We start from the raw sequence: 17,174 nt of genomic DNA, 5'->3' as shown, positions 1-17,174 counted from the left end.
CGAGTCTCATAGATAGCATGCGTCAAGTTTTGTCTCCCGCTTTCCTTCTCAGGTGAAAACTTCGCCCGAAAAGCTTCCCAAACGAATACAGGCAACATAAAGTTGGCAGATCTGTCAACGCGATTTTTAGTTTTCACGCTGCAGTAGCTGCATAGAGAACACGGAGGAGCTCGTTCATTTGGGGTGTGCTTCCGTAGAGCTGGGAATGGTTTCTTGAAACTGGTGCGGAGTGGTTGAACTGAGCTTTGTGTAACTTGCAGTGACACGTCGTTTCTAGTACGCCACGCCTCGTCCCGTATATATCGAAGAGTGCTTGCAAATTGCGTGCATTGTGGAATCACGGCTCTCGTATTTTGTCGATTGTCGCAAGTCTTAGTGCCAGGCTTCGGAATCTTTCATTGAAACTCACTAGCAGCGATGAAATGTAGTTTGGAGGCTCTTACATTTCCAGATCAAAATGTGTACTTTACGGTCGTCGAGTATTCAGATGGAGCTTGGAAGCACGTCCTGACAAGATACGCTTCTACAAGTAAGGACTTTCAAAACCGATCTATGCGCTCATGAGGCTGCCAAGCATAAAGGGCCGTAGCGCCATCATTCTAATCAATGGACTTGAAGCCTTTGCAACCACAGCGCCATTAAACTTCTGGAAGAGGCCGAGAATAGATGACGCCCGTGTCCTTGGTAAAGCCTTAATAGCATCGAATAAACTGGGTGTAGCCACGACCGGGTTCCATACTGCCCTCTATAAGGTCAGCTGGGAACTTTTTTTTGTTGTTGTTAATCAAGCGAGCCTCGTAGAAGACACAGCCAAGGCAGCTCGTGATGTGACGGGCAAAGCCCTTGCAAGGTGGGGCAGTGCACCTCAGTTTGCATGCAGTGAGTGCAAAGTGGCCGGTAACACCCTAGCGCCTTTGGTATACTCCCACGAGAGACAGCGGAGAAAGAGAGGAGAGATTCAAAAATGAGGTCGCTAAGATGTGGAAATACTTTGGCCCTCAAATGAGGACGGCATAATGTAATGATATTTGAATCCGGCACCAATGTAAAGAAAAACGGTGACTTATATAATTCTGAATCCAGCCAATCGTAGTATCACCAAATAAATGCTGTGGTTCACTAGAGGGACTCTCCGTCCTGGCCAAATCAACTCTCCTGTATTCCCGTTTCAGTGGTATCCTTCTCCATGGCCATAGCTGCCTGGAGAGATCATAGACTTTCTCATTGGGTCCCGGATCCACAATCAATTGACGATCCTGGTCACTAACCACCTGACTCTATTGCCAGCACCTTTGGAAGATGTCTAAGAGTCCAACATCATGGCATATATGGAAGACCAGGTGCTCTTATGTTTTAAGCTTTCCCTCATTCATACATTAAGACTTTGGCAGCCGTTTGGTTTGACCTTGGGTGTTCTCTTGGAGGATCTGGAATTGTTGCCACAGTGACTCCAGAGCAGCTCAGGTGACTCAACCTTTGGCACACATGGTATTGATCGGCATTAATTGCTGCTGTCGTGGCTTATAGTAACTAGGAACTCTATAATTCCTTAGTTTGTGACCAAGATTTGTGGAACCAAGGGATGATGGGCTCTTATTACCTTTCTTTCCAATGTTATGTATTGTTTGACCCTTGTAGATGGGACATGGGCATTGTATGCAGCCCACTTGCATGAGTGCAGATCCATGTTGAACTACCACCGGGATGGCCCTTGGTTAGGCTGCCTTAGGACGGCCAGATGGGCAGACTGAATGCCTAGCTATGGGCGCTGGGAGGCCTGGCAGGGGCTTTTATAGAGCAGGCTTATGATACAACTAGGGCCCTTGCTGGCAGCCTGAGCAAGGTGTGTTGGCCTGTCGCAGGAGGACAGGTCGGGTATATACAGCAACGGTTGGCACCTGCATCTGGGTCGGCCATCCAAGAAGGCCAGCCGGCTTGTTCTAAATGGGGCACACTGCCCCCCTCCTCATCTATGAAAGGGGGCCTTATGTTCCCTCCCTTCGGCTTCTGCTGGAGCCTCTGAAGGCACAAGGGATTGCAGCAGTGTTAGCAACTATGAGTTAATAAATTATGCAGCCACTTAGGCTGTAGGTAGTGCAGCACTCTGCTGCTTGCTTATGGGGTTTTTTAACAGATCAGTCCTTGTGTTGTGGAGGATGAGTATGGCACTTTGGCGTGCCTATCTTCCTCTGTAATATCCAAGTCTGAGTGCATTCTTAATTCCATTATTTGTATGCACATAGATAGGAGATCTAGATAGTGACTGATGTCCTTGGGTCCACGTTTCCTGCTGCACGGTAGCTACAGTTTGCTACCCTTATCTCCGACATTGTACCACAGTTAGAGATGCTACTCAAGAGGTCTACTCCAAAAAGGAAGGTGGCCATTTGCTTGAGGAAGGAATTCAGGTCGTCAAGGTTGGTGCAGGGTGTTGAATCTCAGTTTTTATTTCCTGTTCCCTTTATCCCTATGGCTTCATGTGTCATGACATGACTACTTAGTTTTACCCAAATTGGTATGCTAATCGATGCGTTGGTTCAAATGGTTCTGAAATCGGAAGGCATGTTGAGTGAGATTTTAGGTGGGAAGGTTTTGTCGAGCTGTAGGTCCGTGCGTACGGGTAAAAAGGGATTATGATTTAAAGTGTAGGGAGAGGGGTCAAGTTAGGAAACTATAGTACCTAAGGTAGGTCCGTGCGTAGGGGTAAAAAGGCATTATAATTTAAAGTGTAGGGAGAGGGGTCAAGTTAGGAAACTATAGTACCTAAGGTCTAAGGATTAACCTAGGTCTTAGACACATCTAATGAGGTGTGACCACTCATGCGGTCACATCCTATCTTCATGCATCGTACCTTTTCCATCCCATCATTCGCAAATCTCAGGCCATCACCAACAATACCCAGCTTTGAGAGCAATTAGGCTATGTCCTTTGCACATAGATAGGCTGTCTAGTGTAGGAAAAGATTAGGATAGGCAAAGAAAATTAATAATAATAGAAATACCCAGTGTAGTGGTCATGGGGTGCTGCTGGAGCTTGAATTCTGTAGGAGGGCCTGTAAATCAGCCATAGAGTCTTTTAGTTTCCCAACAAATCTGAATGGAAATCAGGAATTTGATTACAATTGGTATCAGAGCCTCTTTATGAGCAAAGCAAAGAGGGGTCCAATAGAGAGGCGATAACGTGTGGATCACCCAAAGGAAGCGGAAGATTTATATGCAAAGAGAAAATTATAGCAAGGCGCTTATTGGTTAAAGGTGATGAGAGTTGGACATTCGACAGTGTTCGGTAATGCAGCATTCATAAACACATTGGATGCAAAGGCTCGATTATGAAACCATTAACTGAGCGTAGAGGAAGCTCAACGCTAAAATGATAATAGAGTGTCGAATACAGATCGAACATAAAGGTTCGAACGTGAAGAAGCATTAGATCATCGCAAACGGGTCTTGGAAGCTTGAATTGAGCGATGTTGCAATCAATTACAAAGGCTTGTAAGCAAGTGGTTCGGGTACTGAAGCGTTGATGCTCCTAATCAAACAAAGGCAACATGACTTGCTTGCCCACACGGATGAAGTGCGAGAGAATTTTGATAGATGGTCTAGAGGAGTCCTTGATCACAAAGGTTCAAGGCGGATCCATTGGCCATGAATGAAGGCAAAGATTTCAAAGTTCTATATCGGCATTGATCTTGGAGTAATTAAAGGAGCCACCTCTAAAGCAATCAGACTTGGTCCAAATTGAGGTTGATTTTATGCGCAATTGCATACCAAGTCTTCGAGAGGGTTGATGTAGTCCTAATGGCACAAGAAAGATTCTTGATTTTGGAGGCCACACTTCCAAAGAGCAAGTGGGATCGAAGCGTGAAGGATCGAGTCGAAATTGAGTGCTGGAGGCAAAATATTCCAAAATGGCCTGATTTTGATGAAGAGGTGGAGCCAAGCAAGTAATTAATGGATTGTAGGACTTTGATGGCAACTCAAATGTCTGAAGGAGCTTTCACAAAGCAAAGCTAAGTAAAAGCTCAACGTGGATGTGTGATCGAACACGATCAATTGATAGCCGAGCACCCAGAGGCGCAAGGTTATCTTAATTCTGAGGCTCAAGAAGGATTTCATGAGGATTAAATACACGAGTTTAAGTGCAAAGGAACACTTGCATTCAAGCAAAGTTGAGGTCAAGCATAGAGGTTCAATGAAGAGAGCATAAGCTTGCATGTCGAGAGAACAAGGAATTCACCTTTAACATCATAGATGCAAGAAGAGCTTGAGGAGATTCCATCATTTCAGACTTGGCTCTTGACTTTGAAGAACAGAGTGTTCAATCGAACAAATCAATATTGTAAGGGATTGAGGAACACGTGCCTTTGTTCAAAGTAGTCTTCCTCTACCGTCAATGATTGGGAAGGTTGGAACTGATCCAACTCAGTCGATTAAGAGCCAAAGCCTCAAAGGCGTCACTTGATTGAAGATCAAAGTGTGTGAGGAGCTTTGACGAAGTTTCAAAGGAATTTTAGAACTCCATTGCAAGAAAAGCAATCAATGGTTTGATCAGTATTGATCTTTATAGGAGTTCCGTTACACGTTGATTGTTGATCAGGAGGTAATGATTCTAAGAATCGAAAAAACATCTGAGAGCTGTGTTTAATTACAACAAATTTCCAGTCAAAAAAAAAAAAGTGAAGCTCAAGATGGTGATCCCTGTAATCAATGGACATGTGGATGAACCGTCCTTTTTCACAAGAGCATGGGGTGGCAAAAGGAGAAGTGCTTTGAGAAATGAATTCTTCTCAAGCAACTCTCCGGTTTTAGAGAGACGATATGGAGCTTTGTTTATGGGCTTACTTCTAGGCTCCAAAACTATGGCATGATCAACATCCCTCTTTGAAGGTAATTGACATGACATATCAGCAAATATAGCAGCAAAATCTGGGAGTAGCTGCTGCATTTCCATATCCGTCACCTGGGGGATACTTTTCGTATGAGACACTGAAGCATTCAATGCGTTAATGGCACTTTTTTCTTGAGCTCTCGGGCCAACTGTTGTGCTGAAATATTTGGGGCTGTCAAATCCTGCAATACCACTGTTTTGCCATTATGGGGAAAGTGGCAAGTCATGGCATTTAGGTCAACACTAAACTCCCCCAAGGATTTCATCCAATCACATGACACGACAATGTCAATCAGACCCATGTCCAATGCAAAGAGATCACTTCCAAAATCATAATCTTGAGAGAGCCCCATTCTCACATCCTGGTGACATATCTGGTAATCATATGCTGTCCGTTAGTGACCTCAACTCTCATCCCATGGCATGGATCTCTGTGGCAACAAGCCCCACCTTCTGCAAGGCCTTGTTGTTGATGAAATTTTACGTGCTTGTGCTGTCCACAAGCATATGAACAGTCCTGCCCTTTTTGTCACGTTTAAATCTCAGTGTCGGCAGTCTTGGAATAAAGTACGGGCTGAGCATCCCAATATGACTCCTCCTTATCCATAGGGGCATTCCCATCAGCATCATTCTGTGCATGGAATGGTACAACAGCTGATGCTCAACGAATGAGACTCTAGGCATACGACATGAAATACCCTTGCTGGGCTGAACCTGTGTGCATCATGGGTGTGCCTTCCAAGCTGAGTAGTACCGCTTGGATCAAGGGCCGCTCGTGACTTTGGCATCTGGAGTGTGTCCTGACTCATGTGCTCGATCTGACTCCTCATGAGTCACATCAAGGATTCTAAGAGCATCCACCAACTCCTCATCATTAGAGGGCTCAGTTTGGCCATCCCAGTATTTCGCATTTTGCATACTTCCCTGTGCTCAAGAGTCCATATCTTGCCATACTTAAGCATTGATTTGCCCTCTTCCTGCTGTCCATAATAGCTCTGGTATGCTGTTTTATATCTGATTTTTCTCCTACAGCATGTGGCTTTCCTCCTGTTTTCGCATTGGAGTGCCTATAAAGGCTTTATGGCATTTTGCTGCCCGGTGTTGTAGGAAACCTGGGAAACTGGGGCTGCTACAGCCTTCTGATTATGCCATTCAAGCATCCGGGGTTTCTTTTCAACCTCAAATGAATGCAGTCCCATGTGGGCTGCTGGTAGCATTCTTTTACATGTTGGCATACTTGGGCTTGAATGCCTCCGCGAGTCTGGCAGCTTGCTCAATGGTTTGAGGTTCGTGAGCCCTCACATCGGAGGCTAGGGATGAATGCAAGCCCTGAATGAGACACAGGAACTTTCCCTTTTCAGAAATGTTGGGCACGAAAAGAGAGAGTCTCAAGAACTGTTGCAAATTCTGGCCATCTGAGATACTGCATAAAAGTCAGCCAAGATACACAAAGGTAGTAAGTGTTGAAGATGTATGCTCTTAGATAGATTTTCTTTTAGATAATCTTTACATCACAGTAGGTGATTCTTTGTTTCAACAAATTATAGGAATCCCCATGGGCACTAATTGTGCTGTCTTTTTACCAAACCTTTATCTTTTCACTTATAAATTTGAGTTTATGCAACGTCTTATTTCTATCAATACCTGCCTTATCACTTTACATAAGTTTAGACTAGTTAGGCGTTTTACAGACAATTTGCTTCAAGAGGGGATTCTTGTGCTTTCTTAGATCTTAGACTTTCTCAATCTTCCGTAGGATTAGAGGTTGATATATATGATAAACGTGAACAACCTGAATATAGTGGTTTACAGATTATAAAATGCCTCACATTGACTCAAACATTTCTGATTTGGCAAAATATGAAGTCATTTCTCCCCAATTACATGGATTTTCCTGCCTTGTACAACTAAGGAGTCTTTCATCACTCAATGTAGTAATTTGATCACTTTACTAATACACAAGAGGTATAATCCAAGAAAAATAATGAAAAAAGTACGCACAATCTTAGATATGAAGTCTTTTATATATGGTGTATCGGCCTTAGGCATGTTTAGAATGATTGAACATATGCTGAAAACAAAAAGCGGGGAGCTGAATAGCCCGTTTTCCTTTTAGTTTGAAAAGAGAGTTTGATTGAGTATGCATGTGCTTTCTAAGTTAGGATTGTTGTTTTGCATCTTTGTAGGAAGCAGTACTTAAGTGTAAGGGGTCCATTTAGTTTTTAATGTTTTAAATAAGAGAGAGAGAGAGAGAGAGAGAGAGAGAGAGAGAGAGTTTTTATTTCCGTTTTTTGGAAGACTTTTTTTCTTGATTTGCTTGTTTATGCTTAGTCACCTTCGTCCTTTCTTCTTGCTTTCTTGTTTTCTTTCTCTTTTGTTTATTTGACGTGTTTTAGTAAGCACTGGGTTTGCCCCGCAAGAGACTCCGTGGGTCTTTAGAAACCCAGCCGCTGCCTATGCTTGGGCACTGATGACGACATAAGTGTTGCTTTGCTTGCTAAGTGTGTGTTCCTTGTTTTTCAAAAAGTTTTCTCTCTTGTTTTTTGTGTAGATTTTTGGACTTCAGAAAAAATCTAAATTTGTATGATTGGATATAGTCTAGTCTTACAAAAGTATATATAAAAGTCGGCCAAGTATTGCTCTAGTACTAGCGGGGATACAAATGTAGTGGCCATCAACATTTTAGACTTTGCCCAATTGGTTGGCCTTTGTGGAGAGTCCCTCATCTACCGCCACTAAGTGTGAGCATAACAATAAATCCATGCTGGCAAATATGATGCGCTCCTCATCATTTTTTTGCGCAAAAAGTAGTGCTAGTTATATTACTTGAAAGCGAGAGTACAAGAAGGCTTGAAGGCCAGCGGGCTGTAATCACAAAACAGATTCAGCCCGAGAAGTCAAAAAGCTAAATACAAGCCTCCTGGGGCATAATCATCGGGGAGTGGACAAACAGCCACGGTGGAGGGGCGTAATGCCACTGAAGACTCTGAGTGGAGTGTTGGAAGAATAACTCCTGGTGATCCCAGTCGCGAAGGAAACGTCGTCTCTTTTCCTTCCCTGCTCGGGACTCTCCCTGGATCTAATCCCACTGACCCTTGAGCGTGTGAATGATCGTGCTCCAGATATCTGCTAGGGTCTGGGTAGTAGAGGTAGTCTGAGCTCCTACAGTCTGCGCGCATCTGGTGAGAGGGAAAGAGTGGAGTGGAACGTTAGGAGACAGAGAGAGAGAGACACAAGAAGTGTGGGTGTGTAAAAATGTGTTGAGCCACACCACAAACTCATAGGTTTTATTAGGATTAGGGATTCACCCTATGACTGTCTTAAGACAGTCATAGGGGTCATAACTTTTAAAGGGTGGCAATGTGCCTTTACCCCAACAACCTCCCACCATCTAGCCAATGTGCCTAAAGGGGAGAAAAGAATAAAAATTACAGCAATATACAGTTACTGTATACAAGACCATAAAATAAGAATGGTCTCATCCTAATCCCATGATGTGGCGACAATGTGCAAACCGCTCTGTAGGCAAGCTCTTAGTGAGCAAATCTGCAGGATTATCATTAGTATGCACCTTCACAAGCTCAAGCCGCTTGTCTTCCAGTACCTCCCTGATGAAATGGTATTTCACATCTATGTGCTTGGTCTTTTGATTAAAGACCGGATTCTTTGCCAACATGATAGCACTCTGACTATCACAATGCAAAACTGGCATATCTCCTGTAATGCCCAAATCTCCCACCAGCCGAGTAAGCCATATTGCTTCCTTGCAAGCCTCATTGGCTGCAACATATTCAGCTTCAGTGGTTGACAGTGCAATGCATTTCTGCAACCGAGACACCCATGATATAGCACCTCCTGCAAATGTGAAAATATAACCGGTAGTAGACTTCCGGTTATCTGCATTCCCTGCATAGTCTGAATCTGTAAAACCATGCACCAATGCATCCTGCCTACCATAGCATATGCACAAGTCTTTGGTACCCTTGAGATACCTCAAGACGCCTTTTACTGCTTCCCAGTGCCGCTTGCCTGGATTTGCCATATACCTGCTGATGACTCCCACCGCAAAAGCAATATCCGGACGAGTGGCAACCATGGCATACATCAAAGAACCAATTGCAGATGCATACAGAACCTTGGCCATCTCAGCCTTATCATCATTTGATCTGGGGCTGTCCTTACTGCTGAGTTTTAAATGTGGAGGCAACGGGGTACTAATTGACTTCCCCCCCTCCATTTTAAACCTCTGCAGTACTTTGTCAATGTACTGTTTCTGTGACAGAAACAAAAGTCCCTTGGACCTGTCACGGATAATCCGCATACCAAGAATATGGTTTGCATCACCCAAGTCTTTCATGTCAAAAGACTTATGTAGTTGCTTCTTCAAAGCAATAATCTCCTGCTGAGATTTGCTGGCAATCAGCATGTCATCCACATATAGAATGAGTAGCATCAAACTGCCATCCTTTGCCTGTTTGGTGTACAAGTAGTGATCGGTCTCACACCTATGATACCCTTGGGACTGCATGAAGGCATCAAACTTTTGTACCATTCTCTTGGCGCCTGCGTGAGTCCATACAAGCTCCTCTTGAGCTTACACACAAGCTGCTCTTTCCCTTTAACAGCATATCCCTCTGGCTGACTCATGTAGATCTCATCATGGAGATCTCCGTGAAGAAAAGCAGTCTTCACATCCATCTGACATAAATCCATGTCCTCATGAGCAACAAGAGCTAACACTGCTCTCAAAGTAGTCATCTTGACTACAGGAGAAAAGATCTCATCAAAGTCAATGCCCTTCTCCTGCTGAAATCCCTTGGCAACCAATCTGGCCTTATACCTCGGTAAAGCATTTGAATCCACTTTGACTTTGTAAACCCACTTGCATGGCAAAACCTTTCTGCCTGCAGGTAGCTGCACCAAGTCCCATGTATCATTTTGAAGTAGGGAGTCCATTTCTGACTGCATGGCTTTCTCCCACTTCCTTTTCTCCGTTCTTCCCATAGCTTCCCTGAAACTGGAAGGCTCACCACAATCTGTCAGCATGATAAAATTAGCCACATTATTGGCTCCTGGAACAAACCTGTCAGGAGGCCGTTGTACACGGGTGCTCCTCCTAACAAAATGTTCCGTATTAGGCTGCTGTCTAGCCTGTTCGCCATGCATGATGGGTGGCTGTACCACCATATTTGGCTGTTCTACAGCGCCATTTGCTGGCATATCTAGTGGCGCATCATTGGCAAAATTGTCTGGCTGATTTTCAGCCTGTATACCCTCTTGAACAGGGTTATTTACAGCAGCCTGCTGCTGCATATTAATGGGCATTCTTTGCTGTCCGACATCATCATAAACAACCCTCCTGTATTCCACAGGTTGCACGGGTTCTTTGTGTACACTATCCTCTTTAAAGATGACGTCATTGCTGCGTATAATCTTCCGTTTGACAGGATCCCATAACGTGTACCCCATTTCACCTTCGTCACCGTAACCCATGAAGATGCATCTGAAAGACTTTGGCTCCAGTTTGGTGCGCAGTTCTTTGCGTACATGAGCAAAGCACTCGCAGCCAAACACACGTAATTGCTGATATGAAGGTGGCTTGCCAGACCACACCTCCTCTGGCACTTTCAACTCCAAAGCCTTGTTTGGCGACCTGTTAATTAGGTGAACTGCTGTTTGCACGGCTTCTGCCCAAAAACCATGGGGCAATGCAGCATAAGACAACATACATCGAACTTTCTCCTGAATAGTTCGATTCATCCGCTCACTCACACCATTTTGAGATGCATTATGAGGGGCTGTGAGTTCCTGTTTAATGCCCTTAGCTTCGCATAACTGTACAAAAGCATGTGACACATACTCACCCCCATTATCGGATCTGAGGCATTTCAGCTTGTGTCCTGTCCGATTCTCAACCTGAGCGACAAACTTCTTGAAAGCATCTAAGGCATCGCTCTTATGCTTCAAGAAATAGACCCACACTTTGCGTGTGGCATCATCAATAAAAGTAATGAAATACTTTGCACCCCCTAGTGATAGCTGTGGCGTCTCACACAAATCAGTGTGCACTAGATCAAGCGGTGCTCTATTCTGGGGAGTTCTCCTCTTATGAGGAGTCATAGAATGCTTTCGAAAAATGCAATGATCACAAGTAGGTAAATCTGAAAATGAAAGAGACGGCAGATAACCCAAACGTGACAGTTCTTGCATTCCTTTAACGGACATGTGTCCCAACCGGCTATGCCACAATGAAACCTTCGGCAGCTCGGTTATGGCAACAACATGATTACCTACACTGGAAACATAAAGAGGGTACAAGGTATCACTCTTATAACCCTCAGCCACTACAACCTGGCCATCAGTAATTACCCATTTGGAATCCCCAAATGTGGTGTGATAACCACTGTCATCCAACAAGCCAATGCTAATCAGATTTTTGCGGCACATGGCGAACACCATCAAGCATAAATATGCGTCCGTCAGGGAATACTATCTGTATACTGCCAATCCCTGCAATCTGACATGCATAGTTGTTCCCAAGGTGAACAACTCCATGAGTATCTGTGTAGGAAGTAAACCACTCCCTATGAGGAGTAACATGAAAAGAAGCACCTGAATCCAAGAGCCAGGTGTGCATGTCATGGCCATCAACAACCAATGTATGTGCAATTACAGCAGAAGAACATAATACATCATGTCTGTCACTGTCACTGTCCTCTGCTGCAACATTCACTGCATCCAAGTCATCTGCCTTGGCCTTGCCTTTGCCTTTGCTTCCACTGCCTGCATCCTTTGTCTCAGCCTTCTTGGCTTTCTGATCCCGTATAAACTTGAAGCACTTAGACTTCACATGTCCCTTCTTGCCACAGTAAAAGCATTCAATATCCTTTTTGCTACGGGACTGACTGTGGGATTTGGACTTGCCAGCATATCTCCCCTTCTGCTGAGTCCTACCTCTTTCCTGTACTTGCAAAGCATTGGAAGACTTGCTGCCCGCATTATTCTTTCTGCTCATCTCCTCCATGAGAAGAGAGCTCTCCACATCAGCATACATAAGAGTGACATTTGAATTAGACAGGGTGGTCTTGAAAGTGTCCCAACTCTCAGGGAGGGTACACAACAAGAAAGTAGCCTTGAACTCCTCATCAAGGTTCAATCCCTGTGCGATAAGCTGTGTAAAGATGGCATTGAACTCACTCAAGTGTGAGGTCATAGCTGTACCTTCCTTCATGCGAAGGTCGACAAGCTTCTTCAACCAATAAACCTTACTGGCTGAACTCTTTTGGGCATACAACTCTTCTAGCCTCTGCCATAGGCCATAAGAGGTCTTTTCTGCCTGAACATTGAACACAAGAGAATCAGTGAGAGTAAGCATGATAGCAGCCCTTGCGGACAAATCAAGCTCCTCCCACTCATCATCTGCCATCCCAGATGGCTTGACACCTTTCACCCTTATGGGCTTAGAAATCTTCTTTAGCAGAAGTACATTCAAACACTGTTCTGCCCATAATGCATAATTGTGTGCCCCTTCCAATTTCTTTATGTTCAGTATTGAAGATTCACTTCCCCCTGATGCCATATCAGATAAGGAAAGTGCCTGACTCCCTGTAAGTCAAAAATGACTAAATAAAATTCTGATTTCTCAGAAAACGTGCTCTATCAAGAGCCAGGAGCAATCACAATAGTGCTGTTTTTTACTGTCAAAAAATCTGCAGCAAAACAGAAAATTTTCCCTCCAGTCACTGTACCTTCTGACACACTGTACCGTGCTCAAATAGGCATAAAACAGTAACTTCAGAATGCTGCAGCTGTTCCACAAGTGCTTTATCAGTGCATCATCATCTGACGAAGCACAAAACACTGTTGTCCTGGACACTTCTCCCACCTCAGATGAGGTATTGCACTGATTTTATATGCATGAACCACTTGTCATACACTGTTTTGTCCACTGAAAAAGGCTCCAAACACCTCAGCCTGTCACAAAACCTGCAACAAAGTATGGGACAAATCCCAAACAATCACCCTTCTGCCAAGGGGATAAAAGGCATCTGAAGTTCTCAAACAGTAACTCAAGTGCTCACAAGCAAAATCTGGGCAAAAGCCCCTTGATTTGACACCTGTACCAAGTGAAAAACACCTCAACACTGAGGTAGCATACAAAGAACAGCGCTCTCCTGGCACTTTCACCTGACAAAGTAATGCATAAACTGCCTGTGTGCACAGTGGCAACACAGATCCCAACGTACAAACACCGAAAAGAAAATCTTTTGAGCACTGTCAACGATGGACAGTTAGGGACCGAGTAAACTCGATGCGCCCTGGCCAAGCGTGGCTCAACTGAGATTTTCTAAGTGTCGTACACAAATTGTGACCTGCAAAGAAATGTCACTGATACACTGCGGAAAACGAGACCAATGTGGGCACCCCGGCTCCACACTGCCTCAAGGCATACATTGCATACACTTCCAGGCAAAAGCCCTTTGAAATTGTCACCCAAAAACTGAGATTTGCACTCAGCAAAAGCATAAAAGCCCTCTGCAAATTAAGGCATCTGACCTTCCCGAAACAAAATAACTGTGCAACCACCACACACTGTGGCACTAGTCACCTCAAGCATGAGGGACACGAGTGTACTTGCTGTACCTCAAACACACAGTTTTAGAACTGAAAAATTTCGGGAATGCAGAGCAGAGTACTCTCTCTTTTCCTTCTTCCCCCAAAAAAAAATCTGTGCCTGCTGTACCTTCTGTACCTTCGCAGGGTACCTGCTGTACCCTGTACCTGCGAGGGCACGGATCCCCAAAAAAAATTTCGAAATTTTTGTACCTGCCTGTCGCGGCGTCCGTACAACCGTGTCCGTACAGCCGGTACGGCTTCCGTACAGCCGGTACGACTGGCCGTACTTGTCGCGGCTGCTGCCTTGCAGCCGGTCGACTGGCTGCACGCGGCCGGTGCTGCGCGCTGCGTGCGCTGGCTGCGCCCGCCTGGTAGGCTGCGGCCGCCGGGTAGCGGGTAGCAGCTAGCAGTAGCTAGCTGTGCTGCAGCTATGGCTGCCCGCGCAAATGCTGCGCGCGGCTGCTCTGCTGCGCGCTGCTCGCGCGCTACTGCCCTGCTCGCTGCTGAGGGCACGAGGGGAGAGGAAGGGGTAGAGGGAGGGGTAGACCGGAATGAGAGGGAGAGAGTGGCTCTAATACCACTTGAGAGGGAAAGAGTGGAGTGGAACGTTAGGAGATAGAGAGAGAGAGACACAAGAAGTGTGGGTGTGTAAAAATGTGTTGAGCCACACCACAAACTCATAGGTTTTATTGGGATTAGGGATTCACCCTATGACTGCCTATGACTGTCTTAAGACAGTCATAGGGGTCATAACTTTTAAAGGGTGGCAATGTGCCTTTACCCCAACATCTGGAAGTCCAGATATGCCAGCCTGCGATGCTCCCTATGATCTCCCAGACTGGGTGTCGAGGCAACGCTCCTGCATCTGTCTCTGTCAGATGCCAAGGGAAGCTGTCCATGTAAGCCCAAGTGGCCTGCGTGATGAAAAAGACGGGATCCTGTCTAGAGAACTCATAGGCCAAGTGATGCCCCGGCTCAGTGCTGCACCAACAAACGGCTCCCCAAGTGATCGGTCCTAGCTCGGGTGTAGCCCTAGCTAAGATCCCCATGATTCCCTTCCAAACCGTCTGCGCATGCGAGCAGCTCCAAAGGCAATGCTTCAGGGTCTCCTCCTCCTGAAAACACATCTGGCAGTGCCCCTCCTGCCCCATCTGTCTCAGCCAACTGCCAACTGGAAGCCCCTTGTGTGCCACCATCCAAAGGAAGTAGGAGATCTTCCTCGGACGCCAGCTAGCCCAAAGAGTCTTCCAGATAGTGCGAAGAAAGACCAAGGATATCCCCTGGGCATACCAGCTATGTGCCTGTGTGGGTAGCCCACGCTGGAGAGCCCCAAGAGCACGCTGACCCGTGCGTGCACTGCAAGAAAAGAAGGGGGTAGGGTTCTCTGAGGTCTCCGATGGTGGCCAACGCCACTCCCCTGGGTCCCACTCCACCTCTGACAAGGAGCGGCCCTCCCATATCCAGAGTCTCCAATCCTGGTCTTGTATAATCAGGGGGTCTATATGCCACGTCTTCCCTTGCAGCCCTACAATGCGAAGGCGATGCCAGGGAAGCTGGGGGTCGATCACGGCCTCTCTGCTCTGTAGGCGACTGTCATCAGTGATGGAGAAGAAGTGTACCGAAGAGTCCGAGAAGAGGCCTGCCACCACCAAAGGAATGCCTCATGGAGTGAACTGTCCGAGCCACCTCTCATCTCCCGGGAAGAGCTGTCTGGTGTCTACGGGGATCCTCCAACCTGTAGGGATGGCAGCCTCAATCTCCGCTCGTCGAGCCTGGATCCCACGAGCCGTACCTACTGCTGCTGCCAGCTCGCCTAGACTCAACTGACTGTAGACGTCCCTCCAAACCCGGAACGAGCGCGCAGGCCCACGCGCCCAAGGGATATGGGATCTCTCTCCGAGCTGACGACCTGTATCATCTGTCACCTGGCTGCTCCAGATGAGGGGCTGTCTTTCTGTCTCCTCTCGGCAGCTAGGGGGGACCTGGGAGAGGGTGTGTCGCAACTTCCTCCAGACTGAAATGAGGCTACTGAGGAAGGGGGAACGAGGCTGAGTCAAAGGTGCTGAAGTGAAGATCCATCGGATAGAAGGCTGCCAAACACCCCCTAACTGGGGGTTACACCCACTGAGACCATGCTGTAGCAAGAGCTTCCACGTCTGTCCTCCTGGAGTCAGGCCGCGGTTGACTAGCTTGCCAAGAAGTGCCTGACTCTGAAGCTCTGGATCTATGATGCCGAGGCCGCCCTCTGCGTGGGAGAGAATGATCGTCTGCCAGGCGACCCTAGCTCTGGTGGTGCGGGAGCCGTTTGAACGAGACCATAGGAAGTTCCGCACCAGTCTCCTCAGCTGGGCTACACAAGACCTCGAGAAACACCAACAAGAGGCCACATACCAAGCAGTGGCAAGAAGGACCTGGTTGACCATAAGGGCCCTGCCTGCCAAGGAAAGTCGAGCCGTGCTCCAGAAAGCAAGCTTTCGTCGTATGGAGGCTAGGACCGGTAAGAACTGCTGAGCCGGTGTGATGTCCAGGCCTACCTGGAATCCTAGGTAACGTGTCGTCTGTCCTCTAGGGATCCAACGAAACCCCAGGAAAATACCCCACTGTGAGCTGGCTCCCGGATCGGTAAGAAAACCAACTGACTTATGCCAGTTGATTTTCGCTCCAGCCGCAAGGCAAAACATCTCTAGGGACAGTCTCACATGCTCCAGTGACTCGACATCATCCTGCACATATAGGGCTGTGTCGTCTGCATACTCGGAGTCCAACAGCTCGGCATCCTCTCGAATAGGGAGACGCATCCCGCGAAGACCAGTGGTGCGAGCTCGAAGGAAGTGTGTCATGGCCTCCTCAAAAAATAGGAAGAGGTAAGGTGCTAATGGACAGCTATGACGTACCGAGCGCTCAAGTGTGAATCTCTCCCCCATCCTGCCGCTAATGATAACCCGACTGGAGGCCGATCTGTAAAGGCTAGCAATACCTCTAATCCACTCGTCCGGGAAACCAAACCGAGCAAGTGTATCTTCCAAGAAAGACCAGTCTACCCTGTCGTACGCCTTCTCAAAGTCGAGAAGGAGTATGGCCAGGTGCTGGCCACTGTGCTGGGCCATTCCGTCACCTCTGAGAAAGTGAAGATGTTGTCCAAGATGCTGCGATCTTGGACAAAACCAGTCTGGGTGTCATGAATCAGGTCGTGTAGCAGGGGGCGGATGCGACTGCTGATCATCTTGGCGAGGATTTTGTAGGTGGTCGGGAGGAGGGTGATTGGGCGCCACTGTCTGATCTTTTGGCGGTCCCCCCCTTTGGGGATGAGGCAAATCAGGCCTGTCGCAAGGCTCTTCGGCATTTGCCCGCTGGGGAAGATGTGCTGGAAGGCTGCGAGCAAGGGCCGATGGATCTGCTCCTAAAAGGTGGTGAAGAAAGCTCTAGAGAGGCCATCCTCACCTGGGCATTTCTGCCCATCAATAGCACTCACAGCATCCTGAATCTCCGCAACAGTGAAGGGTGCGAGAAGGGTATCGCTCATGCTGGGCTGCACAAGTCTCGGTGTAGCTCTCCACACCTCCTCCCTGCAAATGCGACCACGAGGGTCTGGGGGCTCCTGTTGGAATAAAGATCTGTAGAAGTCTGTGGATAAGTCCGGGACCTCATCTGGATCTGTCCTGACACTACCA

The 17,174-nt window shown here is 46.8% G+C and overlaps 1 protein-coding gene across 1 annotated transcript in view; it reads left to right on the top strand.

The window, feature by feature from the left end:
* LOC147904025 (acyl-lipid (8-3)-desaturase-like) overlaps positions 1 to 17,174 on the top strand; it is a 42,172-nt gene that overhangs the window by 539 nt on the left and 24,459 nt on the right. The gene's annotated exons all lie outside the window — the stretch shown is intronic.

This window comes from Dipteris shenzhenensis, chromosome 3 (genome assembly GCF_047967505.1).
Source record: "Dipteris shenzhenensis isolate YYH24624 ecotype China chromosome 3, Dip_SZ_1.0, whole genome shotgun sequence".
Lineage (NCBI taxonomy): Eukaryota > Viridiplantae > Streptophyta > Polypodiopsida > Gleicheniales > Dipteridaceae > Dipteris > Dipteris shenzhenensis.
Note: the sequence above shows the minus strand (reverse complement) of the source record. Positions and strands in the feature narration are given on the sequence as shown.